Here is a 7120-nt window from a genome sequence, read left to right on the forward strand (position 1 = left end):
CACATAGAGAAGGTGGTAGGTAGTCATCGAGGCTGTTGAGGCCCCGAAAATGCACATTTATTTTCAAGCTGAAAGAAGCAATGGCCGCCTTAGGCTCTGTTTCTTTAATGATGGAAGCTCTGCTTCAAATTTTGGAATGGAAACGACCGATGAAGAGAAGGAAGAATTAAAAGTTGAAAACGACGTGTTTGAAAGTGAAAATAACGATGAGGAAGAAGAAGAAGAAGAACGAGAAGATGAAGAAGAAGAAGAAAATGGCATGTACATGAAACAGGACATGGATGGAAATACTTATGATGTTGAGGCCGGAAACTGGAAAAGTGAATTGTCAAAGGGTACGTAGGTGCACGGAAGGCAGGCAAGGCAATAAGACATTTGTGATTGGAGGAACCCTTTGTGGGTGGCTACTTCCTAAAAAGTTTTGTCTTTGGAACACTTCAATTTTCGTTTCAAAAATTGATCTTTTCTTTTTGCTTTTAAACCCTTTCTGTCACTCTTTATATATATATATATATATATATATATATATATATAGACTTGTCCTTGTCCTCGGTGGCAGAGCCAAGAATCACTAGCGAGGTTCAAACATAAAGAAGTAAACAAACGAAGAAGTAAAAGGAATTCAATATCTACCATCTATACATAAAAAAAAAAATTTAACCTTATATATATATATATATAGTAATTTTTCGCCGAAGTAAATCACCTTGCTCCTACCTAGCTTCGCCCGCCCCTAGTTATCCTATGAGCTTGTGGATGTTAGTTATTAGCGTTAGTTTTTAACATGGCTTCCCAAAGTTCTCACAAGTTCCCATAAAGTTATATTGCACCCTTTATTTGGAGATAAAGAAATTCCTAGTACATTCGAAAGATCGTTAAACAGATATTGCAAAGGGTGAAAATATGGGACAATAAAGATCATGTTAACTTGCAATAATTTACAAGGGCCTTAGAGATTTTGGACATTAGGTGCACAAGGCGAGCTTCATTTGTTCATTCTCAGCGATTGAAAATTTGGAATCAGAATTATTTTTCAGTACCACCGTTTGTTACCTTAAATTAAAAAGGAAAAAAAAGATGAGTATAGAAATGGGTATTTTCAACTTTCCATGGGTGGATCTACGAAACTAGCAATCATAATTTCACATAATATCTTCAATTCGGATTATCATATGTATATAATTTGAATCACTTATAACTCCATGGATCTTGTTTTGCCCAGTAAAATCGTATAGGAGTACTGACATAGTCCTGCTAGTATAGAGTAATGATATCTGGACAGCAATGTGTTAATATCTAGTGAGAAAAAATGCAAGTAAATTACACAACCTCCAAATGCTTTGGGAAAGGAAAGCTGGGTTTATTTAAACCAAGTAAAGCGTCAAAGTTAAGCCGTAGAGCTTTAAGGGTTATTTCGAGAAAATCTCATTATAAAACTTTTAATCATTTATCTCACTTTTAGTTATCATCTTTGTTTTCGTGTAGAAAATATCCGAGTAACCTATCTCATAATTGTTAATTGGCTTCTTGTCATTCCTCTGTCTTATTTAATTGTTGATTTACGTCTCACTTCTACTTTTGTATAATGAATTTTTAAAAGCAAAATGACTCATTAATCATTATTATGGGTAAATGTTCATGCTTTTGGCATTATATACAGATCATGCCATTTGTGAAGATTTTTTTTTCTTTGTATGTGCTGTTCAGGGCCTTCTTGTGAGTTGCCTATGTTTTATTATATATGTAAGAAGGTAATAATCTGCTTGCATTAATCTTTATCAACATGTGTATATATACAAAGATCCTAGGCTATAATGAAGGTAACTAAATAGACACCTAATCATAATGGTAACTAAATATTCTTCTAATATATTTACATGGTGGCCTAGAATATTCTTCTAATATATTTACATCAATAAAGATGGTAACTAAATATTTACATAATATTCTAACACACCCCTGCAGTCGAAGCGGGAGGTTTGGGGACGCTTAGGCTGTCACAAAAATCTTCAAATAGAACCAAGGGAAGACCTTTAGTAAATATGTTCGCGATCTGATAGCGCGATGGGACATGTAGGACACGTACATGACCACGAGCAACTTGTTCACGGACGAAGTGAATATCCATCTCGATATGCTTAGTGCGTTGATGTTGAACGAGATTGCCAGACAGATATATGGCAATATTATCACAAAGACACCAACGTAGCCTTTCGTGGACAATGAAGTTCTAGAAAGGTATTGCGTAGCGAACAAGACTCAAAAGAACAACATTGGCTACCCTCAATATTCGGCCTCCGCGAAGAGATTGGGACATGGTGGCCTGCGCTTGGCGGACAAGAAATGAGATTATCACCAAGAAAGACACAATAACCGTAAGTCGAACGCACTGGTATCCGGACAACACCCCGATACGCATTCGTATACGAAATGAGAGTGGTGGGTTTAGATGGATAAAGATGCAAGCCATGATTAAGGGTGCCCTTAATATAGCGCACAATACGTTTGAGAGCATTCATGTGGACCTTCGTGGTTATGCATGAATAGACAAATACGATGCATGCGCATACGAAATGTCCGGTCTCGTGAACGCGAGATATTGCGATGCGCCTGCGGCCAGCCGCGATAAAGTGAAGGATCCTTAAATGGTGAGGTAGAGGTGGCACTTAACCGGTTTGGCGTCAACTCGGCGTGGCACTTGGCCTACAAGACGACATGCTAGCTCGTTCTATGATCTCTTCGGCATACTTCTTTTGAGATAAAAATAAACCACCGTATTTATTCCGAGAAATCGCTATTCCCAAGAAATCGACTGAGAGTGGTACCAAATCCTTCATAGCAAATTCCACGTAGTACGCCGAGAAGTTGTCATGATAGACTTGCGAAGATCATCGTTGTACCGGGCCGGGGAGGTAGTTAAGATGATATCATCCACATACAAAGAGCAAAGGATACGCCATATAAATACCTTTTTGGTAGATGAACGCAGAATTAGACTTGCGTGAGTTTTGTCATGAAGTCGCTTTATCTTCAAAAGAAACCATAGTAGAAACCGAGAGCCGGTCTTATTTTTAAGCTTATATTCATCTTCCATAGCCATTTTTCCAATTCGGGTCACTTTACGGGGTTACAAGTGAAGAGCTTGAGTATATGATGTGTCGATAAGTCGGGAATGGCCAAACATGAATTTTGTGGAAATAATAAAGTTGCGAAAATTCCCAGCCAGTGGTCGTATAGTGCACAATACGGCCCGTAAAGTGATTTACGGACCGTATAGTGCGATCGTCCTCCAAGCAGTCAAAAATCTCAAGTTTACGTTAAGTGTTGAAATGGTTAAATACGACCCGAGTATACGGCCCGTAAGCGGAGGACGGACCGTAAACCGGGTCGTAAGCGCCGTGTCCTTCGACCAAACTTTTGTTTTTCCTTATGCTTAAATACGGCCATGGAGGACGGACCGTAAACTAGTATACGGTCCGTAAAGCGTGGTTTACGACCACCGTTCATCCCGACAATAATTCATTAAAGATCGAGATTTTGGGATTTTTAAAAAGGGACTTAAGCTCATTTCACTTCATTTTTCTCAAGAGCACTTCAAGAAACCTCTAGAGAGTTCCAAACATTTCTTCCATGAGAAATCCCTAGAAATCAAGGATCAATAACAAGAAATCAAGAGAATCAAGTAGAGGAAACCCATTAAAAGTCTTCCAAGTCAAGAAATCCCAAGAGAGTTGAACTAGGGTTTTGGTGCTAAGGGTGAATCACCACTCCAAGCTTATTCCTCCATCATTTAAGGTAAGTTTCATGAACTTTACATGCTATTTGAAGTATTATTGAGCTAAGATTTATGGATTGTAGAAGAGTACAACAAATGGGTCATGAATGATGAATAGTGACGTTTTGAGAGATAGTTTGAATCAAGTTGTGATTGTTGTTGTGTTGTGGTGTGAATGCATTATAAATGACATTTAGAACGTGAAATAAGCATTGGATACGAAAGAATACGACGATGGATTTTTAGTCATGATTATGGGAATTTGAAGTGAATTATTAAATACGAATCATATGAATGAATGACGGTTGTTGTTAATAGCATCATGATGATTATTATGAATGTTGGGAGTTAATATGGAATATGGCGGAAAGTAGTATAAACAAAAGGAATGCTGCCCAATTTTCTTTAGCCTTAAGTAAGTACGTGTTCTTGTAGGTTATATAGCTAATGTTGATACGAATTCCATTGAAGGTAAAGACGAGCATTGAAGGAGGACGAGCAAGCAATAGAGTAGCTAAACGACAAAGGTATGTAAGGCTAATCCTTTCCTTCTAAGGCATGAATCCATGTATGCATTTCCTCCTCTCCTATGAGATTCCTATCTCCAAGAAAGTCAAGAGCCCCCACTCATGAATAGCTATACGAGATAAGAGATACGAGTTGAATACGATGATGATAATAGTAAGCTAAAGTCTAGAAATGCTATAGCCTATGATATGATGCCTCTATGGTAAAATGTCATTGATGTAACCTAACGATATTGATTATTACATGCACCTATAGGGTTATTACACCGTATTACATGGTATGCATATATGATAAAACATGGTAGCACTATGTTATATACGATATGAAATGAATGATAGTGATGTAAGTACGATGATATGATAAGACGATTCATATCATAAATGATGTAAGAATAATGAGTATATGGTATGTAGCACAAAGATATGTTGATGACGCTAGAGTAAAACAAAGCTACAACATGACTATGAAACGAGAAATAGTAATGAACCTATGATGCATGTACGATATGAGATATATGTGATGTGGTCGAGCCCTCGTGGCCGAATACGATATCTTTGTCGAGCCTATGAGGCCGAATACGGATAATGATAAAATGTGTATAAATAAATGCGACATGATGATAAGTTTATGTATGTGTGTTATGAATGCAAGATGATGACTAGATATGTTAAGGTCATGATACCCCTATGTGGTGTATAGGTATATATGTATGTATCGAGCCCAGAGGGGCCGAGTACGTGTACCATTAAGCCCATCGAGCCCAAGAGGGCCGAGTACGAATGCCATCAAGTCTATCGAGCCCATGAGGGCCGAGTACGTATGCCGCTAAGCCCATCGAGCCCATGAGGGCCGAGTACGTATAATCCCATGCCTATCGAGCCCAAGAGGGCCGAGTACGTATGCAAAGGGTCCCATCGAGCCCAAGAGGGCCGAGTACGTATACCAGTAATGTCATCGAGCCGAGAGGGCCGAGTACGTATGCTAGCGATCCCATCGAGCCGAAGGGGCCGAGTACGAATGATACTAACCTATATGAATACGAGTATGAATGTATGGTATGGATGACGATTATGTTATATGAATGCTTATATTATGTATCTATATAAGTATGATTGTCATATGATTATATATATAAGTATGCATCACATTCATGTGAGTACGAATGAGATAAGTATATGACATCTTTACGAGTACGCTTATATGCTATGTATATGATACGATTAGAGTACGGATATGTTAATACCATGTAAGTGCCGAGTAAGGGCCATGTATATGCAAAGTACGTGGTACGAGCATGAGTATGACAAGTGCTAGATACGAAAGGTAAGTAAGTAAAAGATATGAATGTATGTATACGAGTACGAAATAGAACATGGAACGTCCCTACGGAAAGCAGGTAAGTACTATGAAGAGAATGTTAATGTCTCCCATCTTATGCTATTTCATATATTACCGTTATGTTTCTCCATCATTACTGCTCATGCTTTACATACTCAGTACAATATTCGTACTGACGTCCTTTTCTTTGGACGCGTGTTCATGCCCACGAGTAGTAGACGGGGAGACGGTGCCGATTCACGGTAGCCATCGGCGGAGTTGCGAAGCCCTCCTTTATCCGGAGGTGCTATTTCGAGACATCATTTTGTGTACATGTATTTTGGGCACGGCGGGGTCCTGTCCCGTCCATATGTCTAGTATTCTAGTAGAGGCTCGTAGATACGTATGTGTGGGTAGTATGGTCCCATAGTCATTATGTAAATGGAAGCCTATGTATATTATTATTATTGTTTTGATAGCAAAAGGGGCCGACGTTATATCAGTAAATATGTTCTATATAAAGTTGTTTTATATGATTATAAACGATAAGAGAAATGAATAAAGACAGGTTAAGCAATAGAGTGAGGGGTGCTCGGTGGTCAGCCTCGTGTACCGTCGCGGCCCGTAGGTCGGGTCGTGACAAAAGTGGTATCGAACGGTTCGGTCCTAGGAAGTGTCTACGAGCCGTGTCTAGTAGAGTCTTGTTTATGGTGTGTTGCGCGCCACGCTAATAAACAAGAGGCTACGGGCATTTAGGAAAAATGACCATCTTTCTTCATATGAGATCGTGCGATAGAGCCAAGTATAAGATGAAATTCCTCCCTAATGAGTATGTTGTGATTTCGAAATGCCGCCAAAAGGGAAAGCTAAAGCCGCCCGGAGGGCGAGACTACGATGAAGAGGCGGGCAGAAATAGAGCCGCCTATGAATATAGATGAGGGCGAATCACATGATGAGGTTCCATCTAATACCTCCACCACTCCGCCCGTTACGGAAGAGCAAGAAGGGGCTTCAGCTCCAGCTCCTATGCCTACAGTTCCTCCACCATCTACTTCAGGCCAACAAGTGGCCGAGGCCATTAATTTATTGACACAGATAGTTGCCACCCAGGCACAGCGGCAAGATTCGGGCTCGAGTGACAGAGCCGCTAGTACTAGAGCCCGTGATTTCATGAGCTTGAATCCCCCGGAGTTTTTCGGGTCGAAGCCGGGTGAAGACCCTCAAAGCTTTATTGATGAAATGTTGAGAACATTGAGGATTATTCATGCCTCTGAAACCGAATCAGTGGAGTTAGCATCTTATAGACTCCGGGATGTGGCAGTTCTATGGTACAATAATTGGAGAGCGTCGAGGCAAGAAAATGCGCCCCCTCCCGTGTGGCCAGAGTTCGTCGATGCCTTTATTCGTCATTATTTGCCACCCGAGGTTCGCCGAGCTAGAGCGGATAGGTTCTTACATCTAAAGCAAGGCAATATGAGTGCCCGGGAGTATAGCCTTCAG

At 40.0% G+C, this 7120-nt stretch overlaps 1 pseudogene; it reads right to left on the reverse strand.

Moving 5' to 3' along the window:
• LOC132053815 (2-hydroxyisoflavanone dehydratase-like) overlaps positions 1–2128 on the reverse strand; it is a 6780-nt pseudogene extending 4652 nt beyond the window's left edge.
• Between the last annotated feature and the right edge of the window lie 4992 nt (positions 2129–7120).

This window comes from Lycium ferocissimum, chromosome 4 (genome assembly GCF_029784015.1).
Source record: "Lycium ferocissimum isolate CSIRO_LF1 chromosome 4, AGI_CSIRO_Lferr_CH_V1, whole genome shotgun sequence".
Lineage (NCBI taxonomy): Eukaryota > Viridiplantae > Streptophyta > Magnoliopsida > Solanales > Solanaceae > Lycium > Lycium ferocissimum.